The sequence below is a fragment of the Mobula hypostoma genome, chromosome 6 (assembly GCF_963921235.1).
Source record: "Mobula hypostoma chromosome 6, sMobHyp1.1, whole genome shotgun sequence".
Taxonomy (NCBI): domain Eukaryota; kingdom Metazoa; phylum Chordata; class Chondrichthyes; order Myliobatiformes; family Myliobatidae; genus Mobula; species Mobula hypostoma.
The window spans coordinates 58,430,451-58,457,339 of NC_086102.1; the positions used below are offsets into that span (position 1 = coordinate 58,430,451).

The 26,889-nt window shown below is 39.3% G+C and overlaps 1 protein-coding gene across 1 annotated transcript in view; it reads right to left on the minus strand.

Moving 5' to 3' along the window:
• LOC134348058 (limbic system-associated membrane protein-like) overlaps positions 1–15,280 on the minus strand; it is a 2,069,602-nt gene extending 2,054,322 nt beyond the window's left edge. The window contains exon 1 of the mRNA XM_063050863.1: positions 15,246–15,280. The gene's annotated coding sequence lies outside the window, so the exon portion shown is untranslated. The remainder of the gene's footprint in view (positions 1–15,245) is intronic.
• Between the last annotated feature and the right edge of the window lie 11,609 nt (positions 15,281–26,889).

Here is a 26,889-nt window from a genome sequence, read left to right on the forward strand (position 1 = left end):
TGGTAGGTCAAGTTTGAAGGCAAAATATAATATTAATGGTAAGACTCTTGGCAATGTGGGGGATCTGAAAGATCTTGGGGTCCGTGTCCATAGGATACTCAAAGCTGCTGCACAGGTTGACAGTGTTGTTAAGAAGACTTATGGTGTGTTGGCATTCATCAACCATGGGATTGAGTTCAAGAGCCATGAGATAATGTTACAGCTATATAAGACCTTGGTCAGATCCCACTTGAAGTACTGTGTTTAGTTCTGGTCACCTCACTACAAGAAGGATGAGAGAGTGCAGAGGAGATTTACAAAGATATTGCCTGAATTGGAGGACATACCTTATGAGTATAGGTTGAGGGAACTTAGCCTTTTCTCCTTGGATGACAGAGGACGAGAGGTGAGCTGATAGAGGTGTATAAGATAATGAGGGGCATCGATCATGTGGATAGCCCAAGGGCTAAAATGGCTACACAAGGGGGCATAGTTTTAAGGTTCTTGGAAAAAGGTACTGAGGGGATGTCAGGGGTAAGTTTTTCACACAGAGAGTGGTGGGTGTGTGGAATGCACTGCTGGTGACGGTAGTGGAAGATATGTACATGGAGCTTAGAAAAATAGAGGGCTATGCGGTAGGGAAATTCGAGGCAGAATAAGTTACATGGTTGGCAAAACATTGTTGGCTGATGGGCCTGTAATGTGCTGTAGATTTCTATGTCCTATATGTCAGTGATAATAAACCTGATTCTGGATACCTGAAAGGGAATGAATCACAAGGTAGTACATGGTAACATCCACACTTGAGCATAAATCTACTTTAACACAAATATAAAATCCAAAACTAAAATTCATTATAAATGTTATCAGGTTTTGGGAAGAATGACTTCAAGCATGAGACTAAACTAGAAAGCTAAATTACAACTGATTTCAATGGGATGTGTTCAGGAGTTCTGTGATATCACAGAAAATTCACATTTGAATTTTGGAAGAAAATTGCCACTGAAACTTGCATCATTGTAGTGCATGCAAAAAAATACATAACTTCTCCAGTTAGTTGAATCACTTGCTTTTAAATAAAAGACATTCTACAAACACTAAAATAATTCTTTAAGGTTTAAACATCATAAATGTTCTGTTACTTATTTGAGGTAGACTACTTTGATTGATAGATGCAAACGATATATCCGTTGTCCACAGTGACTCAGGTTGAAGACTGACAAATTCACTTTACAGATATAGTCCTAAGAGAAAATAACTTGAAGAAAATTGGATCTACAAGACATGTCCCATCACATTTCTGCAAAGAACTGCCTACTATTCAAATACACAATTATCAATCAAGTGTCCAGATAGATTTTGAAATTACTGAACCTTTTCACTTTCCACAACAAATTAGAACATAATTGTATATGTATTATCTTACAAAAAAGAAATCCCAATCTTAATCGTGCCTCCCGGGGAGGGAGGAAATGCATTTTGGGGGACAGGAATGAATATAGGCCATTTAGCTCCTTCTGCCTATTTCACCATTCAACAAATTCACACCAGATCAGTGAACAAAGAAACACTCATTGGCCACTTTCTTAGGTACAGGAGTGGAACTGGTGTGGTCTTTTAATGCTGCAGCCATCCTCTTCAAGGCTTGGCGTATTGTGCATTCAAAGATAACCTTCTGCACACCATGTTTTTATTTGCGTTACTGTTGCCTTCCAGTCAGCTTGAACCAGTCTAGTCATTCTCCTCTTACCTCTCTCATTAACAAAACGTTTTTGCCCATAGAATTGCTGCTCATGTGATGTATTTTTTGTTTTTCAAATTGTCCACAGGCAATACTGTGCATGAAAATCTCAGGAGATAACCAGTTTCTGAGATACTCAAACCACCCTGTCTAGTACCAACAATCATTCTATGTTCAAAGTCACTTCGACCACATTTCTTCATCAATAGTTTAAATTGACCTACGTACATCAAAAACTTAATGTTTATTCCCTTGTATTTAATTCTCCAGATGACAGTGCATTATATTTGCCTTTCTGATTAACTCTGTACTTGTCTGTGACATTTTAATAATCTGTGCACTTGGGAATCATGCATTCTAGTCAGATTCGCTTGCTTCTGGTGAATAGTTAGGTCAACATGCATTTTTGTTTCTTATGGTTTTCCTTGGTCAAAGACTCATTAATATTATTTGTTTTCTCTTTACTTTAATTAATTCCTTTCCATATGATAGCCTTCTGCAAATTCTGTATTTAGAAAAAGTGAACAGTGGTATTCCTTATTCAAGATCAAGATTGTTTATAATGCCATCCTTCAGTCCGAGTGAAAAGGTGAACAAAATAAATGTTATTCTATATCCAATGCAACACAGAAATACACAATAAGCATAAAACACAATTATAAATATAAAAGCAATCCTATGAAACAGAATGCACAAGTAACTGTTGAGTGTGGCTGTACATTCATAACATTAGCTTATAGACATAGACTGTACGTACATAAAGTGACACTGGGTGCAGGAGCATCTTGGCAAGAGGAACATTTCTAGGTAGAAGCAGGGCATGTGAAAACACAGCACAACAGTGATTGTAACAGTGTAGCTATGAAATATGGAGTGTAAGCGTAACATGGCAGTACATGGGGGAATGCAGGGTCCCGAGGGGCTGTGGAGAGCAGCGGCTGTTGTGGATGTTGTGGAGGTGTGTAGTGGTGAGGTGGGTTAATGGGTGGGGGTGTTGATCAGTGTGATGCCTTGGAGAAAGTAACTGTTTCTGAATCGGGTGGTCCTGGCGTAGAGGCTGCATAGCCTATTTCCTGCTGGGAGCAAGACAAACAGTCCATGAGCAGGGTGAATTAGATCCTTCATCATACTGCTGGCCTTTGATGCGTTGGACAGTTTTAATTACCCACCGTAGGGTCCCCCTGTTCACTGCAGCACAATTTCAAGAACACATTCAAGAACCTACTCTAGAACACATTTCATTTAGCATAATTAATATACACAAATGAAAGTAAAGCCTTGCATTTTTGTTCAAATTATCAGTCTAGTGCTACACATTGCAATGGAAGGAAAGTTATGATGTTATTTGTTTTCTGTCCAGACATGGAAACCATCTGGCTCATGGACTTTTACACTCTATAGTTCTATTTTTCATCAATTTTGTTACTTTGCCGAAGATCCACCTTTGACTTAATGTTGATTCTGAGGTGTCTGAAATGCTCAGTTCCTCCAGCACTTGGCATGTGTTCATCAAGATATAACAAGGCCACTCTTACAGATTGAACACAGATGTTCTGCAAAGTGATCACCCAATCTGCATTTGGTTCATCCAGTATGGAGGTGGCACAGTGTGAACACCAAAGGCAGTACACTTGATTGGAAGATGTGCAAATGTTTCATTTAGAAAAATGGTTTTGGTGACATTCCCTTGAGAGTACAATGGAGAGAGAAGGAACCATTTCTTAGAGTTAAAACAAATGGACAAAAATTGATAAAAATAATAAAAAAGCCAAAGACCATAAGACTATAAGAAGATGAGACATAAAGGCAGAATTAGGCCATTTGGCCTATTAAGTCTGCTCCACCATTCCAACATGGCAGACCTATTATCCCTCTCAAACCCATTCTCCTGCTTTCTCCCCGTAATCTGTGAAGCTATGAGTAATCAAGAACAAATCAAACTCCATTTTAAATATACCCAATGCTTGGCCTTCACAGCCATCTAAGGTAATCATTTCCCCAGATTCACTACCTTCTAGCAAAAAAAATCCTATGCATCTCTGCTCTGAATGGACTTTCCTCTATTCTGAGGCTGTGACCTCTAGTCCTACACTTGCCACTATAGGAAATATCCAATCTATCTGGGCCTTTCAATAATTCAATAGGTTTCAATGAAATCTCCCCCCATTCTTCTAAACACCTTTGAGTACAGGCATGGAGCCATCAAACACTCCTCCTATGTTAACCATTTCATTTCCAAAATCATTGTCGTGAACCTCCCCTGGATTCTCTCCAATGCAGCACATCTTTTCTTAAATAAGGGGCCTAATGCTGCTCACTATACTCCAATTGTGGGCTAACCGATGCCTTATAAAACTTCAGCATTTCATTCTTGCTTGTATATACTAGCCTTCGTGAAATGAAATCTAAAATTGCATTTGCCTTCCTTACCACTAACTCAACCGCAAGTTAACCTTTAGGGAATCCTGCATAAGGATCCTCAAGACTCTATTGCCTCTGATTTTTGAATTTTTTCCATATTTAGAAAATATTCTATCCCTTTATTCCTTCTACCAATATGCACGGCTTTCCCTATACTATATTCCATTTACCAATTCTTTGTCCATTCTCCCATACCATTTGCAGACTCCTTGTTTTGCATGCTACCTGCCCCTCCAGTTTCCTTCATATCATCTGCAAACTTTGCCACAAAGCCATCAATTCCATCATCCAAGTCATATAATGTGAAAAGATTTATTGCCAACACAGATCCCCGTGGGATATCATGAATCGCTCAATCCAGAATTGCCTTTCCCTTTGTGGGCTCAACCACAAACTGCTCGAAAAAGCCTTCTCATAGACATTCTACAAATTCCTTCTCTTGGCGTACAGCCTGATTTTCCCAATATACCTTCATATTGAAATCCTCCATGACTACCATAACATTGCCCCTTTTACATGCATTTTCTATTTCCCATTGTAATTTGTCTCCCACATCCTGGTTACTGTTTGCAGGCCTGTATATAACTCCCATGGGGTTCTTTTTATGCTTGCCGTCTCTAAACACCACCCACAAGGATTCTACATCATCTGATCCTATGTCACCTCTTTCTAAGAATTCGATTTAATTTTTTACCAATACAGTCCACTCACCCCTCTGCCTACCTGCCTGTCTTTTTGATACAATATGTACCCTTGGATGTAAAGCTCCCAATAGTCAAAGTTGGGGTTGTATTCATCAAGTTGTTTTATAAAGGAGTAATCAAGACAAAACTTATTATATTACAAACAAACCGCTGAAAGTCAAGGTTGAAGAACACAGGTGATCTTTAAAGGGAATATAGTGCTAAAGCAAATATCAAATTAGCACTTGCAAGTACAGTGAACTATTAAATGAGTACCGAGTTGCTTTGTTTTGTGAGCCTTAGCAAAATTTATTGCACCTGACTGGGTTAACAGTAAATGCTAGAACTATAGCACAGGCGACCACTATATCAAGGAGTGCTTGCATTCGTAGAAAACCATCCTCACTGCATTTTCTATAATGCGAACCCTCTTTTCTCATTGAATCCCATGTCATAAGCAAAGTTGCATTCCCATAAAATCATTTTCTCTCATATTATGCTATTTTATTTGCAATACAAAGTGATCCACCACAGTTACTTAACAGCTGCGGCTAACAGCAGTCTCAGGATTAAAACAGTGATTCTATAGAAGTAACAATAAATTTTATCAATTTATATATCTCCTCACTCAATCTAGTTTGGGAACAAGATTTGATTATGCTGTCATCACATCCATTCGGTAGGCAGTCACAGCCAAATGCTCCTTTGACGCTCTCCAGTCTTAGTTTATCTGGAAATGGAGTAAGGGCAGAGGGATCACTTTAAGGAGTGGACCATGGCTACTGTAGCTCCTCATAATGCAACACATCAGAGAAATTATCACCCAAATTATGTGCGTGACAGCATTGCACTCTGAGTCACCTTTCACATGTCTTTGTGAGAAGGAGGGATTCAGCCGTGACTTCTAACCCAGTTGATGCACTGACGTCATATCTAAATCTTGTAGTGCTATAGTATTGAATAATTAACAATAAAAATTGACAAAATGTGTTGCATTTTATGTTTATTTCTTTATTTTCATCATGCCACAATGAATTCGCAATTGTACATTTTAATCCTTATTTCAAGTGTTTGGTTAGTGATTTGTGAAGACATATTTCCATAGTCCAAATGTTTGTAATGTGGAGATCACCTATATGAGAAAGATGAGAATTACCCACACATAATGATAAGGAAAGATTTTGCTTTCATTGAAAATATCACCATCAATTTATACAATATGTTGCCCAACCCTCATTTTTCTCTGATTGTTACAAAAAAATGTTTTGAATTTAATCTCCTTTCCCGATTTATTTTCATTCTTTCACTTTGTATACTTACTGGTTTGTTAACTTTTATGTACTTTGCATCTCCTTCAATTATCAAAATGATGATCCTTTTCCTCACTGAATGGATTTTTATTCATTGTAATGGATTTATTGACGTTGGGTTTCTCTGGGGGTGGGTGGGTGTGGAAGAGGGGAAATGGAGTTCTCATTCTTCTCCAGTTTTAATTAGTTTGATGCGATCAATAAGATTTTGACTCAACCTATACTAGGCTTATAAATTACGGTATCCAAATTGTTGTACGGCAGTTAGCCTTATCAAAGTTTAGGACTTTGATTTTTTGTGTTTCTCTCTTTTAATTATTACCATATTTCATTGGTATCATAATCTCAACTAGATAAATGTTCATGCACCATTGGATGCTAACTAGATGTTCTAATTAGTTTGCCAGATCGAGCACATCATGCCAAGCTCTGTGATGTTTTCTGGAAGGCTGAATAAAAGAGGGGAGAGCATCCTTTCCAGTTACATTGGTTTTCAACTGGCACGCAGTCATTATTGTCAAAGCATAGCTGACTGCTGTCAAACTACAAGTTTCCTCATCAATTTTGAATCTGAGGCATCAACTTTCACTCTCAGAGTTCAACCAGAAGAGAAATTTTGATTTAAACAGATACTGCTGGGAATAATCAGCAAATCAGGCTGCATCTGCAGAGAATAAAAAGAATGTTATTCTAGGAATAATTGCTACCACTTCTTGTTGTTACTTCAGGTTTCCATTTTCTGCAGTTTCAGTACTTCCAAAAAGGTTGGCTTGTAAAACTATTATCTTTCAGATAATCTCCTGACTTACTTCTCATTTCCATCTCATTCAGCCTCAGGCTCTTCTCTGTGCGGCCTGCAATGTTTTGCCCAATATTCAAGGAGCTAATTATTCAGAATACTATACTATTTGATAATTCTCTCCCTTTACAATCAGCTTCCATCATTTTCTTTCTTGCTTCAGTCCACTGATATGATGTACCTTATGTTGAGCCAACTTTCACACTGGTGATTTATGTAGATTTAGGATTTAATTTGATTGAGCACAAACCCAATGATTCCTCTCTCAATACTTGGCCCACTTGGACATGATCCATATCTAAAAACAGGTTATCTTGTTATCTTTCCGATTGCTCAGTATGTAACCTCGGTGTGCACAAACTGACAATATTCAGAGCAATGACTGCACTTTAAATAATATCAGTCAGAATGCACTTGACCAATGAGTTGAAGAGGAAGCATTATCTATCTTGCATGGGTTAATGTCATTACATCAAATTGGCTTCCTTGGGTAATGAACAAACATTTCAGCAGAGATGGGCAATTCCTTACATTAGGTTATATATTTGGCCACATAGTGAAATTGGTCTACCTACATTTAGAGGATTGCTAGTTCTCTCATGAGTTCAATGGATGACATAGACACCATTTATTTCTCACAGATAATTCCTTCAATTTCATCAACCAAAAAGGGTTGATAGACAAGATATGCAACAACATGCAAAAAACACATCACACAGATGGAAGCTGTCAAAATATTCCTTTCTACAACTCATAAAAAAGTCACATTAACTGATGATTTATGGGTGATGGAACTCCACATATCAATAGAGTTGACTTGCCTGAATTAATCACACAGGGGCCATGTAACAGGATAGAGCCATGCCTTATCTAGTATAGTCAGCTAGAAGTCCACTAGGATTTCAAAGAGATGCAATTTTAGTTCTGAATAGTAGTCAGACAGGATAAGTAGTCAGAAGGACCACTTGCCTGCTCCAAAGTATAATCTAATCAATGGGCCCCTAAACAGTCCCCATAATGTTAATGCTTTGCAAATAAAACTGCACAGAGGAATATGCAAGAATGGCCATCACAATGACCTCCACCATCCAGGCCATGCTCTCCTGTCACTGCTGCCATCAGGAAAGAGGTACAAGAGTCTTACATCCACACCACCAGGTCCATGAACAGTTATTATCCTTCAACCATCAGGCTCCTGAACCAGTGTGGATAACTTTACTCACCTCAGCAATGAACTGATTCCACAACCTACAGACTCATTTGTAAGGACTCTACAAATTATCAGTATTATTTATTTACTTATTTATTATTATAGTGTTTTTTTTCAGCTCAAGCGGGTAAAACCTGAGCTACGGGCATAACTAAGCACTCTCATTTCTTAGTTGCTATGATCTTTCAGTCTATTCTAGTGGTGTTTAGTATTGTGGCTTTCTGGAGATTTATATAAATACTGCTGTGTAGCCTTTATTGTTTAATGCTTTTGTGCAGTGACTTTGGGATGATACCATTTGTAGATATTACTATTGGGCCAATGTATACCCTGTTCATGTTCCATAGTTTTTTCAATAACCTGTTTTAATTCAGCATATATCTGGCATTTTTCACTTACTAGCATTTCATTTATTGATTTATGTATGTAATGACTATATGTATTAAGTAGATATATCAGAAGCAAGATATACAGTTAGTTGAGTTGTGTCACAGCAAGAACCTTGCACTCAACGTCAGCAAGACCAAAGAGCTGATTGATGACTTCAGGAAGGGTAAGGCAAGGGAACACAAACCAATCATCATAGAGGGATCAGAAGTGGAGAGAGCGAGCAATTTCAAGTTCTTGTCAATATCTCCGAGGACCTAACCTGGACACAACACATTGATACAACTATAAAGAAAGCAAGGCAGCAGTTATATTCCATTAGGAGTTTGAGGAGATTTGGTCCGTCAACTAAAACACTTGAAAACTTCTACAAATGTACCATGGAGAGCATTCTGCCTAGCTGCACCATGGTCTGGTACGGGGCGGGGCAGGGATGGGGGGTGGGGCTACTGCACAAGATCGAAATAAGTTTCAGAAATGTGTAAAATTAGTCAGATCTATCATTGGTATCAGCCTCCGTAATATCCAAGACATCTTCAGGGAGCGGTGCTTTAGATTCCCACCACCCCGGACATACCCTCTTCACACTGCTACCATCACGAAGGAGGTACAGAAGCCTGAAGGCATACACTCAGCAAATTCAGGAACAGCTTCTTCCCCTCTGCCATTGAATTTCTAAATGGACATTGAACCCATAAACACTGCCTCACTACTTTTTTTTTTATTTTGGTTACTTTGTACTACTCAACCTCTCCCTCAATGTCCAAAAAAATGAACAGCTGATCGTGGATTATAGGAGGAATGGAGACAGGCTCGCCCTGATCAATATCAATGGGACTGCAGTCGACAGGGTGAGTAGTTTCAAGTTCCTCGGTATACACACCAACGATCTCACCTGTACTGTATACACTGGCTGTGTGGCAAAAAAAGCACAACATCGCTTCCACCTCAGGCGGCTGAAGAGGATAAGCATAAGCATAAGCATAAGCTCCCAAATCCTCAGGACCTTCTACAGGGGCACCATTGAGAGCATCCTGACTGGCTGTATCACCACCTGGTATGGGAACTCCACCAACCTTGATCACTGGGCACTGCAGAGAGAGGTACAGACAGCCCAGCGCATCTGTGGATGTGCACTAGCTTCCACTGAGGACATTTACAGCAGCAGGTGCAGAAAGACAACCTTGAAGATCATCTGGGACATCAGTCACCCCATCCATAAACTGTTTCAACTGCTTCCGTCTGGCAAACAGTACTGCAGCAATAAAGCCAGGATCAACAGGTTATTTCTACAAGCCATTAAACTTATAAATTCACATGTCTGTACATTGTGACTGATTTATAACACAAAGATTTTTACTCCCTCACATTGTGGGATGGATGGAAGATTTAAATAAATTCAAATTCAAAGGCTTCATTGTACCACTGGCCTAAAGTTAACAAATTTCATGACGTAATGACGTATGCCGGTGATATTAAATCTGATTGTGTTCTGAAGTATTATCGTAATTTTTTTTTGTATTTACACAGTTTGCCTTATTTTGCACATTGGTTGTTTGTCAGTCTTTGTATGTAGCTTTTCATCGATTCAATTGTATTTCTTTGTTCTATTGTGAAAGTCTGCAAGTAAATGAATCTCAGAGTAGTATATGACACAACATATCCATGATAATAAATTTATCTTGAACTTTGAAATGTGAATAACAACATAGGCAAATGGTCCCTGAGCTATTCCCTTTAGCAAAACCAGTGCCTTTGTTGGCATTACACCTAATTCAAAATAAAGGATTTGTCAATCCGTTACCCATGAGAGCGCATCATCTTTTTTTAACATCCCCAATACTGCACATAAAAACCAATGTGAATTTCGATGGCACTTTCCTGTGGGATTCTTTCTCATGATTAACAAGCATAACTTAAACACAGATTCATACTCAATGCAAAAATCTCCAAAATGAACATCAGACACTCTTTACCTTCCTTACAATATTTGTTTTTTTCTGGAAATCAGGAGGGAAAAGATATATATAACTAAGGTACCTAAGACTTTTGCACTATACTGTTGTAATTGCACACATAGCACTGAAGCGGCTGCAAAAATAATGGCGGTCATAAATCTGATTCTGATAAGGTTCTCTATTATGAACTGAGAATGGGAAAGGGGCAAGGGAGAGGGGAGGGAGTGGGAAGCACAGAAATACATTCAGTAATGATCAATACACCGATTGGTTGGAATTAAATGACCTTCTTTGGTGTCTCAGGGCTGAGTGGTGTACACCCGCACCCACAACGCCCCCCCCCCAGCCCCTGACACTCCTTCACTTCCACCTCTCCGGCACCCCTCCCAAGGTGCTCCACCTTCGGCATTCCCAACAGCCTTTGCTCCCCCAACTCACTCTCTGCTCCATGTTGACAAATATAGTATTGTGAAAAAGCCCCCAACCTCCTGAACTGCAGGAAATGTGTGGGATTTTTAACAAGCATTTCTCCTTGGCTTACTGAGGAGAAAATCATAGTTCCCCAATAAGTAAGGGAAACAAGTAGACTTGTTCTGGAGGATATTTATATTATCAGGAAGAGGTATTTGAAGCCTTATACCTGTGGATAAATCCCCAGAACCTGACCAAGTACATCTTCCATCTTTGTGAGAGGCTAGAGAGGAAATTGTGGAAGCCATTGTGAAGATATTTGTTTCATCATTAGTCATCAAAGACTACAAGATGGCTGATGATGTTCCATTGTTTCAAAATGATTGCAAGGACAAGATACGGAACTAGCTGACAGTCAACCTAACATCAGTAGTGGTGAGATGACCGGAGACAATTCTGAGGACAGGGTCTACCAGTCTTTGGGTGGACAGAGTTGATTAGGAACAGTCAACATGACTTTGTACTTGGGAAGACTAAATTTTTCACACAGAGAGTGGTGGGAGGTGGATTGCACTGCCAGGGTTCGGATTAAAGAGCCTCTTACATAGGTACATGGAGCTTAGAAAAATACAGGCTCATGCGGTATGGAAATTCTAGGCAGTTTCTAGAGTAGGTTTAATGGTCAGCAGAACATTGTGGGCCAAAGGGCCTGTAATGTTCTGTAGATTTCTATGTTTTCTTTGGTAGGAGTGTAGAAAAGACTTACAAGGGTGAGGATACCTTAGTTGTAGGGAGAGATTATCCAGGCTAAGTATTTCATTTGTGTGGCAACTATTTCTTGCAGAGCATGGTAACTCTATGGAACAAGTGGCTGAGGCAGATAAAATAGTATCCTTTAATAAACACGTGGATAGGTTCACGGAAAGGTAATACTAAGAGAGTTATGAACCAAATGCAGAAAATTGGTACGATCTGGATGGGCGCTGTGGTTAGTATAGATACGTTGGGCCAAAGGGCCTGTGTTCCATTGTCTGATGGCTCTATATGACTTCTGAGAAATAAATATTTCAGTCCCACTATTAATATATAATAAATTTAAGTAATAGTCTAAAACATCAGGCATAATTGCATCAGAAGCCAAAAGTACAATAAAAGCACTTTTTTGAAGAACTGCATGCTGCCACCCACAAGGGACCCCGTACAGTTCGCCTATCGACACAACCGATCGACAGATGATGCAATAGCCACAGCTCTACATACCGTACTTACACATCTGGAGAAAAGGATGCTTATGTAAGAAAGCTGTTCTTGGACTAGAGTTCAGCATTCAACACCATAATTCCCTCCAGGCTCGACAAGAAGCTCAGAGATCTCGGCCTTCACCCTGCCTCATGTAGCTAGATCCTGAACTTCCTGTCAGAAGTAAGAGTGAACTCTCTCACTTCTGCCCCTCTGACCCTCAACACAGGTCCCCCTCAGGGCTGTGTACTAAGACCCCTCCTTTACTCTCTGTATACCCATGACTGTGACTCCACCCACAGATCCAATCTGCTAATTAAATTTCCTGACAACATTACACTGATTGGCCTAATCTCAAATACTAATGACACAGCCTTCAGAGAAGAAGTCATCACCCTTACACAGTGATGTCAAGAAATCAACCCCTCCTTCAATGTCACAAAAACAAAGGAGCTGGTTGTGGACTACAGGAGGAATGGAGACAGGCTAACCCCTATTGACATCAATGGATCTGGGGTTGAGAGAGTGAACCTTTAAGTTCCCTGGCATAAACATTGCTGAGGATCTCACGCGGTCTGTACCCATTGGCTGTGTGGTGAGAAAGGCACAACAGCGCCTCTTTCACTTCAGATTGTTAAAGAAGTTTGGTATGGGCCCCCAGATCTGAAGAACTTCCTATAGGGGTATAATTGAAAGCATCCAGTCTGGCTGCATCACTGCCTGGCATGGGAACTGTACTGCCCTCAATCACAGGACTCTGCAGAGAGTGGTGCGGACAACCCAGGGCATAGTGGAAGTGTCCACTATTCAGGACATTTACAAATCCAGGTGTGTAAAAAGGGCCCAAAGGATCATTGCAGACCCAAGTCACCCCAACCACAAACTGCTAGCTGCTGCCATCCGGGAAACGGTACCGCAGCATAAAAGCCAGGACCGACAGACTGTGGGACAGCTTCTTCCAGCAGGCCATCAGACTGCTTAATTCATGCTGACACAACTGTATTTCGATGTTATATTTACTATCCTGTTGTACATCATATTTATTATAAATGACTATAGTTACACATTGCACATTTAAACAGAGACGTAACATAAAGATTTTTACTCCTCATGTACAGTGGCATGCAACAGTTTGGGCACCCGTGGTCAAAATTTCTGTTACTGTGAATAGTTAAGTGAGTAGAAGATGAACTGATCACCAAAAGTCATGAAGTTAAAGATGAAACATTCTTTTCAACATTTTAAGCAAGATTAGCATATTATTTTTGTTTTGTACAATTTTAGAGTGAAAAAAAGGAAAGGAGCACCATGTAAATTTTGGGAACCCCAAGAGATGTGAGCTCTCAGACAACTTTTATCAACTTCTCAGACCTTAATTAGCTTGTTAGGGCTATGGCTTGTTCACCGTCATCATTAGGAAAGGACAGGTGATGCAAATTTCAAAGCTTTATAAATACCCTGACTCCTCAAACCTTGTCCAAACAATCAGCAGCCATGGGCTCCTCTAAGCAGCTGCCTAGCACTCTGAAAATTAAAATAAATGATGCCCACAAAGCAGGAGAAGGCTATAAGAAGATAGCAAAGCATTTTCAGGTAGCTGTTTCCTCAGTTCGTAATGTAATTAAGAAATAGCAGTTAACAGGAACGGTGGAGGTCAAGTTGAGGTCTGGAAGACCAAGAAAACCTTCTGAGAGAACTGCTCATAGGATTGCTAGAAAGGCAAATCAAAACCCCCATTTGACTGCAAAAGACCTTCAGGAAAATTTAGCAGACTCTGAAGTGGTGGTGCACTGTTCTACTGTGCAGCGACACCTGCACAAATATGATCTTCATGGAAGAGTCATCAGAACAAAACCTCTTCTGCATCCTCACCACAAAATTCAGCATCAGAAGTTTGCAAAGGAACACCTAAACAAGTCTGATGCATTTTGGAAACAAGTCCTGTGGACTGAAGCCAAAATAGAACTGTTTGGCCGCAATGAGCAAAGGTATGTTCGGAGAAAAAAGGGTGCAGAGTTTAATGAAAAGAACACCTCTCCAACTGTTAAGCACGGGGGTGGATCGATCATGCTTTGGACTTGTGTTGCAGCCAGTGGCATGGGGAATGTTTCTCTGGTAGAGAGAAGAATGAATTCAATTAAATACCAGCAAATTCTGGAAGCAAACATCACACCATCTGTAAAAAAACATAGAAAACATAGAAAATAGGTGCAGGAGTAGGCCATTCAGCCCTTTGAGCCAGCACCACCATTTATTATGATCATGGCTGATCATCCAACTCAGAACCCTGCACCAGCCTTCCCTCCATACCCTTTGATCCCCCTAGCCACAAGGGCCATATCTAACTCCCTCTTAAATATAGCCAATGAACTGGCCTCAACTGTTTCCTGTGGCAGAGAATTCCACAGATTCACCACTCTCTGTGTGAAGAAGTTTTTCCTAATCTCAGTCCTAAAAGGCTTCGCCTTTATCCTCAAACCGTGACCCCTCGTTCTGGACTTCCCCAACATCAGGAATAATCTTCCTGCATCTAGCCTGTCCAATCCCTTTAGGATTTTATACGTTTCAATCAGATCCCCCCTCAATCTTCTAAATTCCAATGAGTACAAGCCTAGTTCATCCAGTCTTTCTTCATATGAAAGTCCTGCCATCCCAGATATCAATCTGGTGAACCTTCTTTGTACTCCCTCTATGGCAAGGATGTCTTTCCTCAGATTAGGGGACCAAAACTGCACACAATACTCCAGGTGTGGTCTCACCTGAAGATGAAAAGAGGATGGCTTCTACAACACGATAATGATCCTAAATACACCTCAAAATCTAGCACACAGCACAAAAATCTACAATGGACTACCTCAAGAGGCGCAAGCTGAAGGTTTTGCCATGGCCCTCACTGTCCACCGGCCGAAACATCATCGAAAATCTGTGGATAGACCTCAAAAGAGCAGTGCATGCAAGACGGCCCAAGAATCTCACAAAACTAGAAGCCTTCTGCAAGGAGGAATGGGTGAAAATCCCCCAAACAAGAATTGAAAGACTCTTAGCTGGCTACAGAAAGTGTTTACAAGCTGTGATACTTGCCAAAGGGGGTGTTACTAAGTACTGACCATGCAGGGTGTCCAAACTTTTGCTTCAGACCCTTTTCCTTTTTCGTTATTTTGAAACTGTAAAAGGTAGAAATAAAAGAGTAATCTTGCTTAAAATATTAAAGAAATGTGTCATCTTTAACTTATTGCCTTTTGGAAATCAGATCATCGTTTACTCGCTTAGCTATTCACAGTAACAGAAATTTTGACCAGGGTGCCCAAACTTTTGCATACCACTGTAATAGTTATCTTGAAGGTAGTTACTAAATTGGAGTGCAACATCAAGGCATTCATTGGCTTAGAACTGGTTTTACTATAATGTACATACAAATTTTGTGATATGATCTTCTCTGTCTTTAGTCTACAGTTTTATCGGTAGGGTTATGGAGTTGTACAGAACTGAATCAGGCATTTTGGCCTATCTCATATGTATCAACTATGATGTCTACTTACGCTAAACTTATACGCCTGCATTAAGCCCTCTCCCTCTCCTATCCCAGTACCTGTCGAAATGACTTGAACATTTGGCAATTGCATCTGCCTGTGCTGGGTAAAAAGTTGCTTCTCAAATGTTGAAAATTTTCCCCTCTCCCTTAAACTTAGGCCCTCGTATCTTAGTCTCCACCATCTCGGTTAAATGACATTGACTACCGGCCTTCTTAATTTTGTAAATTTCTAAGATATCACCTCGGCCTCCTACATTCCAGTGAGAATAAACTGAGCCTGTACAACCTCGCCTTACAACTACAGCCTTCCTATCCCGGCAGTATTCTATTGAATCTCCTCCGTTCACTTTCCATTGCTACTACAACCACCCTACAGTTTGCTAACAAGAACTGTACACAACTCCCAAGTACAACCTGTCTAATGTTTTGTACAACTGCAGCAAGATGTCCCAAATCTTGTACTCAATTGCTCAGCCTGTAAGGTAAGCATGACAAATACTTTCTTCACTGCCCCATGACCCCATTTTCAGGGCGGTATGAATTTGCACCTGAAGGCTGCCTCGACACCAACACAGCTGCCATTTATTGTTTACCTCCTGTTAGTATGTGACATTCTAAAATAAGCTACCTCACACTCGTCAGGATTAATTTCTATTTGCCACCTCTCTGCCCAATGAAATGTATGTCTGTATCCTTTCACACCCTGCTTCACTGTTAATGCCAATTTTTGTGTCATCAGCAAGCCTACTAATCATGATACTGTACATGAAAGATAACAATGGTCCCAGTGCCAGTTCCTGCGATGTACCACTGGGTACAGCCTCCAGTCAGATATACAGTCCTCATCTAAAACCCTCTGTTTCCCATCACCAAGGCATTCTTGATCATATTTTCCAGTACTCCTCAGAACCCATGTGATGTATGCGAGCTCAATTTCAATATTTAAGAGAAGTTTGGATAGGTACATGGATGGTAAGGTTATGGAGGGATTTTGTCCCAGTGCAGGTTGATGAGAGTAGGCAGTTTAAATGGTCTCAGCATGGACTAGATGGGCTGAAGGGCCTGTTTCTGTGCTATACTTCTCTATGCCACTATGACTCTATGACCTAACCTGGAGCAATATACCTTGCAGGACTTCATCAAAAGCCTCACTCTTTGTGGTAATGTTTTCCAGTAATGAGGGAGTTAGTAAACAACAAATCACTTTGCTTGTGTACGTTTTAGCTGAACTAACTGACACCAGCAAAAAAAAAGACTATTTCCTGTAACTTCCGTAACTTCCGCCACCTCCAACGGGATCCCACCACTAAGCACATCTTTCCCTCCCCCCCTCTCTCTGCATTCCGCAGGGATCGCTCCCTACACAACTCCCTTGTCCATTCGTCCCCCCCATCCCTCCCCACTGATCTCCCTCCTGGCACTTATCCGTGTAAGCGGAACAAGTGCTACACATGCCCTTACACTTCCTCCCTTACCACCATTCAGGGCCCCAAACAGTCCTTCCAGGTGAGGCATCACTTCACCTGTGAGTCGACTGGGGTGATATACTGCGTCCGGTGCTCCCGATGTGGCCTTTTATATATTGGTGAGACCCGACGCAGACTGGGAGACCGCTTTGCTGAACATCTACGCTCTGTCCGCCAGAGAAAGCAGGATCTCCCAGTGGCCACACATTTCAATTCCACATCCCATTCCCATTCTGACATGTCTATCCACGGCCTCCTCTACTGTAAAGATGAAGCCACACTCAGGTTGGAGGAACAACACCTTATATTCCGTCTGGGTAGCCTCCAACCTGATGGCATGAACATTGACTTCTCTAACTTCCGCTAGGCCCCACCTCCCCCTCATACCCCATCTGTTACTCATTTTTATGCACACATTCTTTCTCTCACTCTCCTTTTTCTCCCTCTGTCCCTCTGAATATACCTCTTGCCCATCCTCTGGGTCACCCCCCCCCCCGTCTTTCTTCCCAGACCTCCTGTCCCATGATCCTCTCGTATCCCCTTTTGCCAATCACCTGTCCAGCTCTCGGCTCTATCCCTCCCCCTCCTGTCTTCTCCTATCATTTTGCATCTCCCCCTCCCCCTCCAGCTTTCAAATCCCTTACTCACTCTTCCTTCAGTTAGTCCTGACGAAGGGTCTCGGCCTGAAACGTCAACTGCGCCTCTTCCTATAGATGCTGCTTGGCCTGCTGCGTTCACCAGCAACTTTGATGTGTGTTGCACTATTTCCTGTATTCATTTTATGATCCTCATGAATTGCATATGTTTGGCATTTCACAACTGAGTTTAGGATTGTGAAGGTGGAAGTGGTTTAATCATGCACCTTTGTTGCTCATTTTATATTTTTAACTGTGAAGTATCTAAATCACTGATCAGTTTAGTATATATTATGAGACATAAATACTTGTACATTAAGTCACTGAAATTCTATATAGTTCTGTTAAATTTAGATGGTACAGTTGGGTCAGTATCATTCCCATGCAGAGAGTTAAAACTAAATAACTTGACTGTAGACGTGAATAACTCATGGAATATTCTGTTTAGCATCAATTCAATTCAAACGTTCTCCATAACATTCACGGGCACAGCCCTGCAGTTCAACACATACAATAAAGTTCTATTTTATTCATTAGCATTGCTCTGCAATTGAAGAGATCTATAACTCTGAATCATCTTTCAAGATATCTCTATGTGGTTAGGATAGTTACTGGCTTAATTTAAACTGATTTGCATCTCTGGATCAAATTACATATCTGAGCATCCGTAGGTAAATATTTTAGAAGTTTGCTTTTCTGGCTGTATTCAAATCTCCAGAATTATTGAGTTACGTTCTAACCTCACAAACCTGAATGGAATTGAACCGAACTGCAGATGTTCAGGCACTAATATTACTGAGACAGCTGGATGACCTCAAAATATTAATTTTAATATCTGAAGTCTCTTTCTATCAAAGTTTTCATTACGCTGTTCCGTGCCTAATTATATAGATTTATCTTTGTTTATTGTTTGTTTATGTATATTCCTCAGTCATTGGTAGGAAGAAGCTGATACTTGACCGATTTAAGTATGGCTCAGATTGGAATGATTGGGTATGGACTCTTTCCAGGTGGTGGGACCCGTGCCCAAGAGCATATTGAAGCCGCGGGGACTGGGTCCACAAGCAAGGGATGATCTGATTTTTGGCCAATTTAAGCCAGATTGAAAAAGTCGAGGGTTGGGCCTGTGTTCAGCTCACTGCTTGATGAGGTTTACTCGTTTCTGCACTGAACTGAGGCTTTGGCCTCCAACTAGTGCACTCCTGACCCAATTGCAGTGCCGAAATGGCTTTGTAGCTGTGAACTCACTTTTGTGACCTTTAGTTCTAAATGTTATTTTACTCACTTTTATTGTTTACACAATTTGTTTTTTTTTTGCACATTGTGCGTTTGACTCTTTTTAATGATTCTATTGGGTTTCGTTGTTTTGTGGCTGCATGTAAAAAAATGAATCTCAAGGTTGTACAGTATATAGTATACACACTGATAATAAACGTACTTTGAACTTCAACCTATTTTACCATTGAGCTTAATTGAGATTTTACTGTTGCTAAATGTCACAATGGTGACAGTGCTTTATGTATAAAAATGTTAATTTATAATAGTTTGTTTGTATTTACTCTATATTAAACCAAAGGTCAATTTAGCTTCTCTTAATAACTATCTTACTTGAAACAATTCCTATTTAACAGGCAATTAAATTGACTCCATTACTTACATCCTTCAAATACATATATCAAGAAGCATTTTTATTTTAAAGTAAATACATTTCATCCGCTGGTCAATGCAGAATATGGAATCATAATCATAAAGGTATAGCTGAACCAATTAGTTGAGGAATGAGGAAGAACTTGCCTTACAAAAGGAAGAATGGTAATCTGGAACTCTCCTCTGAAATCATGTGGGTGTAATATCCACGAAATCTTTCAAAACTGAATGATAGCCTTTTCAAGCAACATTTTCAAGGTGAATGGATAAGAGGTATAAAACTGAGGAAATGATGAATGATGATTGATTGAATTGTGCAACACACTCAAATGGGCCTCATAAACTATTGCTATTCCTATGTATCAACAATGAAGCAGCTCAGGTTTAAACCACACTCACAATTTAAAGTGAATGGCACTTTTGAAAGCATGTTGCATCATAGCTTTGCTGAGAGGATATTTTTAGGATTGATATTAAGTTCTGCTAGTATGGGAAATTCTCAAAGAGATTCCAGAATTGCGATGGTACCAAGCCACAGGAGGAAAGAAAATGGCAGCATGAAATTTACTTTCCCACTGCTTCAAGGCACCCACATGCATATCAAAGAAGAGTTACATTAGAGAATGCTGCTTTGAAAATGACGCATAATGATCAAAAAGTCACATAGATTATTTGGAAGCTTATGAGGCAATAAATATCTCCTACGCACAAAAGAAATGATAAAGCCACAAACCAAACTATTTGTGAGCATATAGGAGTCATTTTTCTGCATAATCTGGACAGCTATTATACAACATTAGGTGACTTTTTTATTTCTTTTATGAACTATATTAAAATCAGTAAAGAGGCAATATTTCTTTTGCTTTGATTTAGTCATTGTTTGCAATTTGGCTGGTATGCATAAATGATAAAAACTTGCATTTTATCTCTAATATGATTAGCTAATAATTTAGATAGATAAGACATTTTGAAAATGTATTTTCCCCTCTTATTATTATAAAGTAATTCACATGCATATGTTTCCATGGTAAGACTGATTATTCTTGCTTGTGCTATTAAAATAGAATATTGACATGTGATTTCTTCTTAATGCAACCCTTCAGGTTAAATGAATTTTCATGATGCTATCATGTATTATTATTTAGCCACAGCTTATGACATTTATTTCAGAAGTAATGTTTGATAAAACTGTTGGAACTACTGTGATGCTTATTGTAAGCTGCCAAAGTTGGGAATGATGGCAGCTCTACTTACAAATAATCTTTTAGACATTCCTGTTTGAGCACGTAGGAATATAGAAGTTCTGAACTTGTGCGTGTATGTGTGGATGTGTGTGTGTATACACACACACACACACACACACACACACACACACATCTTTAATGCCTTAGGTTTCAGATTTTTAATATGTTAATCGCTAGCTTTCTTGACTTGGTTTAATTTATTCATTTGTTCAATAATTTTTAATTAATTACAAATGTTTCTTCACAATGAGGTCTTGGAAAAAGTTCCACCTTTTTCTGATATTTGACAGAAAACTAAGTCAGAATATGGTGACACAGGAGACTGCAGATGCTAGGATCTGGAGCAACAAACCAGCTGAGGAGGAAGTTAGCAGTCGAACAACATCTGTGGACGGAAAGAAATTGTCAATGTTTGGGTCAAGATCCTATGCCAGCCCTGATGAAGCATCTAATCCCACCATACTGACAATTCTGTTCCTCCATGGCATTGTCCCCAAATACAGGTGTGGTTTAACCTGCTGAGAGCCTCCTGAGATTGTTTAAGTCGGAATATGGTGATATTTCAGCTGCTTTGTGAGCAGGACGGCTCCTGCTCCTCATTTCCTCCTGCCCGCTTCTTGACATTTCCATTCAAGACTCCAACAAGGCAATGACAACAGGGATCTGCATAATTAATTTTAGATTTTCTCATAAGTATAGTGTGCTTGGACAGCTCACAAAGTATGAAAATCTGATCCGTTCTCAATGCAGTGACCTATACCTATATAATTAAATAGCTATTACTTTCAAGCATGCAAGATAGTATTACTCTTTAGCTTTGATTATAGTATAACATTCTCTGCTTAATTGCTCACTTCAGCTTCAAGATGTTGCCTTTGTCATGGGGTTGATTATCTAGTCTAAGCTCTCAGTAATCATTTCTCATAAACTGAGTTCCCACAACTCAAAGAGCTGACAAACCACTCCATCCATGGGAAGTGGATGGCTGGTGTTGGGCACTTCAACAGCTACATTGGTTTAGTCTTCTCAGCTTGCTCCCAGAGACTAGTTTTATTGAAACAAATCAATGAATGAAAGTTAAAAATATGGGCAAAAATGTAATTCCAACATTATCCTCAGACAGCTTAGACACTCATAGTACAACATTTTTATATCTTGGCACGACTGCAGACAAATATATGAAGAGAACTGGAGACAAAAATCCAAAGCCTGGGAAGCATTATTGGAGTGTTCAGAAAAGTGACACGAGGCTGAAGCAAAGTAGGTCACATTCTTTTTAAAAACATTGTAATTTTTGCTCCTAATCGATTCTTTAACTCAGTATTCTAATCTTCCATACAAAAATACATCAATTATCTAACTGTATTACCTTATATCGCAAATGGAATATTCAGCGGGAATACTCAATCTTTCTAAAAATAAGTTTGACATTTGGAAATCCAACATTCTACCCAAAAATGTAAATGAAAGTGCAGCAAAATACTTGACAGGTCAAAGAGTAAAAGCTGAGAAAGAAGAAAATGAATATTTCAGGTTGATGATATTTCACCAGAACTTTATACCAACTTGGGGCTAAAAAAAAAATCTAATGTGTAACAGATGAGTTTGCGAAGACTATTAACTTCCAGGAAATCAGTACCATTACGGATGGTCTGACAAATTAAAGCCAGTGGTATGTATTTTTCAGGAGAATGACAGCTGTCCTTCACAGCTGTGAACCATTTAACTTTATATCCAGTCTCGGAAAATCTTCCAGAATCAGAAATTATGAGGGGTGATTGATAAGTTCGTGACCTAAGGTAGAAGGAGTCAATTTTAGAAAACCTAACACATTTATTTTTCAACATAGTCCCCTCCTATATTTACACACGTAGTCCAGCGGTCGTGGAGCATACGGATCCCTTCTTTGTAGAAGTCAGCGTCTTGGACGTCTAGAAAGTGGTCCACAGCAGGGGTGATTTATAAGTTTGTGGCCTAAGGTAGAAGGAGATGAGTTATACAGCTCTCGTTACATGCACATGCATTTCAACTCTTTGAGTGATTATGCAGAAAGTTTGAAGTTATTAACTCATCTCCTTCTACCTTATGCCACGAACTTATCAATCACCCCTGCTGTGGACCACTTTCTGGAGGTCCAAGACACCGACTTCTACAAAGAAGGGATCTTTATGCTCCACGACCGCTGGACTAAGTGTGTAAATGTAGGGGGAACTATATTGAAAAATAAATGTGCTATGTTTTCTAAAATTGACTCCTTCTACCTTAGGCCACAAACTTATCAATCACCCCTTGTAAATGGGAAGAGTATTTGAATACAAACAATTTCGTATTTTTTTGTACAGAATACAGAAGGGTAAAATATAGTGCCTTCCTGAAGCGTGTTATACCCAGATGTTATTTTATCTGAAAGTGTCATCACTATTATGACAAAAGAAATGACAGCCAATTTGCACAAGCAAGATCCTACTGATAACAGTTGTGATACTGTTTAGAAAGGCTGCTTAACTGATGATGGGAGAAGGAAAATCAGAGAGCAGGACACAAAGGAAACACACTGTATTTTGGAAAAAATGGCAAGGGGTCTATAGCAAGCAGACTCAGCCTCTGCTGAATAACTCATCTGACAGTCATCACCTAAAGTAATCAGCAATTCAAGGAGCCTAGAGGATAAACCAAATTTACTTGAGGTACTCATGTTCCTCATTTACGTTAGCAATGTGGAATTGTAGCTGCAATGAAAGCTATTAAATATTAGGATTTCAAATGATGTTAAAGGGGATAAAATTTGAGTTGAAGCAGTCACCTCAAGAACGTGACAAACAGATTTTGATTTCAGCAGCAAAATACGGAAAAGCTCTCGAATTCGGAGTCCATGCTAACTCCGTACCTTTTTCTGGTCTGGGTGCACACGACTCAAATGACATACAGGTGTATAACTGCTTCAAAAGACAGAAGTTGTTTGAGAAATTCAGTTTCAAAAATACAAGTTGCTGAGGGGACATCATAAAGTTCCAAGACAAATGAATGATACATTCCCACTGAGCAACTTACACACATACAAGTCATGAGAATTTTATATTACATGCTTTATTTTTTCCATTGTTAAAGCCATTATAATTCATCTTTTGCAAGACGTGTGAAAAACAAATAGAAATCCAAAAAATATGCGTGTGCTGGATATATAGTATAATACAAGATGTAGAATTCTCATCTTTATATTCCTACTCTACACTCCCCAACAATCTTTTGTCTAGGCTCTTATTCTCAATCCACTCCAATTTATTCTCTGACCTGACAACCCGTTCACAGTTTATCCCCTGCATGAGTGTGTGTGTGTGTGTGTGTGTGTGTGTGTGTGTGTGTGTGTGTGTGAGAGAGAGAGAGAGAGAGAGAGAGAGCGCGCGCGCGCGCGTCGGTGTGTGCGCGTGTATGTGAGTGTGTGTGAGTGCGTGTATGTGTGTTTGTTGCTAAAGTTTCCTATGTCCTTTCCAACCCTCCTTGCAGATTTAAAAGCTTTTTGTCTCCTCTTCAGTTCTGATAAAGGGCTTTTGATCTGAAATGTTGACTCTGTTTCTTGTCCCACAAAAGCAACCTTATGGGACTCTTTTTTGTCCCACAAAAGCATTTTCTAGTTCATCATTGTGAAAAAGGTGTTTAGTATTAAGTATCGTAGAGTAATATTACAAAATAAAATCTGATGCTGATTGTTGTTTTTAAACAAACTATTTTAGTTTTTTTTGATTACATCATATCTGAAAAGCCAATACTTGAAATCCAAGTAAGTTTTAAATTAACAAGCTGATGCATTTTACATGATGCTGACATAATTCACATTAGAATATTTTCTTTACATAATAATACTGAGTATCTATGTTATTCTCATTATGTCTCTAATGTTCAATCAGTTATGACACAGAATTATTAAAAATATATGTGCTGACCAAGGGACATTGCAACATCCTTTCTCAGGCAGTATATTTTTATAATGTAAGAACTAATTATATATCCACACAGGTGCTTCTGTTAATTGAATGATCTTCTGAGGTACCTTAAGGATACTTAATAAGGCATTCTGTGGAGTATTCAGAATACACTCTAATGCTTCTGGTAACCTCAACAGAGCAACACGTCACAGACTGGATAATGATGACCAGTTCACCTGTAACCCTACAATGATATCCAAAATATTGCAATTAAGTGTACTAAAAATGCTAACCGCTCACCTGGATTGTTGTCACCAAGAACACAGCAGTTCCTTTTTATCAATGCTTCTGTACTGGCCACAAGGTTTAGCTTTAAAATTTCCAAAATCCATTGCTACAATTCATCATAAATATTTATGCAGCAACTCACAACCCCCTGATCTCCGCCAGCAGGAGTAACACTATCATGAAAATCACTTCCAAACCCTCCCTGTATTTGTTTCTCCAGTCCTGCTGAAGGGTTTCGGGCTGAAACATCGACAGAACTTTTTTTCTATAGATGCTGCCTGGCCTGCTGAGTTCCTCCAGCATTGTGTGTGTGTGGCTTGGATTCCCAGCATCTGCAAATTTTTTCTTGTTTGCCCCGTATCTATTTGATCATGGCGCTGACATCAAAATGTCGCATTTCTCAAACAAACAGCATTGTCTAAAGCAGGCACTGAAAAATATATTGCAATACTGGAAGTTTCAGCTTGGATCATATTTAGGGGAATAGTGCAAAGTGAATAGATAAATAGGGATGGGAAGAAAGGAAGGATGATGATTGTATTAATTGAAGAGAACATTACAGTTCTGAGAAAAAAATGTGTATCTTGAAATAATCAAGCAGAGGATCAATTTGGTTTAGAATCAAGAAACAGCAGATTACAATATATGAACATTTGCTAAGTTGGAAAAGTCACTAAGGGGCAAACTAAGGAAACTGTAGAGATTTGCAAAATAACATAGTTGTGATAATGGAATTCACCAGGAAGCACCATGAGAACTATTGATTTTCTCATCAAAAATACTTAGGATTTGGTGACGAAAGTACAACTCCCACATTTATATAATACTGAAAATTTGGAGGTGCGGTGGACTGGGGACAACAGAGATTTCAATGACATATAGTGAGGTTGGTCACATATGAAATTATGCCAATATGAAATCAGCAGATGGCCATTTGGTAAAATGTGTCCTGCCAATTATCCTTATTGTAGCTGGCTGCCAGGGAGTGTGAATAGAAATGCACCAGAGAATAGAGAAAGAAGAATTGGTCTGAAAATGAAACTGACCAGATGACTGATGGATCAAATTTCCTACTACAATGTCTTGAAAAAATATAATCACATAATTCTGAGAAGTACAAAACGTCGTACGTTAAAAGGGACAATGAGAAGAGGCAACTTAAACCAGAGGGCACAAATTTAAAATGGAGAATTGAGATCAGAGAATATTTGATAACAGTTTTATTGATGTGACAGAGAAAGGTGAGAAAATGAAAGTGATTAAAAAATATCTGGTGGCTTTAGCTTCATAAATATAGGAACAGAGTACAAGAGTAGGAAAAATGTGATGAAACTATTAGATACTGATTCAGCCACAAATAAAGCAATAACTGGTCTGGTTATGACACTTCCAGAAAAGTCAAGGAGACATTTATCAGAATAATTATAGGAATTAGAGAACTTAGATATGTTTATAGGCTAGAGAGACTGGGCTGTTCTCCTTGGAACAGAGGAAATGAAAATGTCATCCGATAGATGTATTTAAACAAAATGGAAGGAGTGGACTGAGTAAATAGGATAGGTTAGCAGAGAGCTAAATGATTAAGGACATAGAATGAAGGAAGCTGAATTATGAAAGAACCCCTGAAGTGACAGGAAGTATCTTTTTTAGATTCTGCCATATACTCCTTAGGTACAAATAAAACAAAGTTAAAATGAGATAGTCAAAAAGACCTTGGTTCAGCATCTTAGAGGAAGGGAAAGGATGGATGAGGGAGCTTAGCTGGATTGCTCTTCTATAAGTTCAGTACAGACTTGCCAGGCCAAATGGCCTCCTCTGTGCTTTGACTATTCTGTGATTCTATAAAATAAAATAGAGTTGAAGCAATAACTAGCATTATTGCAGTATGTAGATTTATACAACTTAGTGAAATGGAAAGCCAAGATTTTCCGGCATTGCATAAAATCAAATTGATTAAAGTTATAAAGAGTAGGCTGCAGGCAGGTTTGATATTGCTTTTCCTATTGAGATGATGTT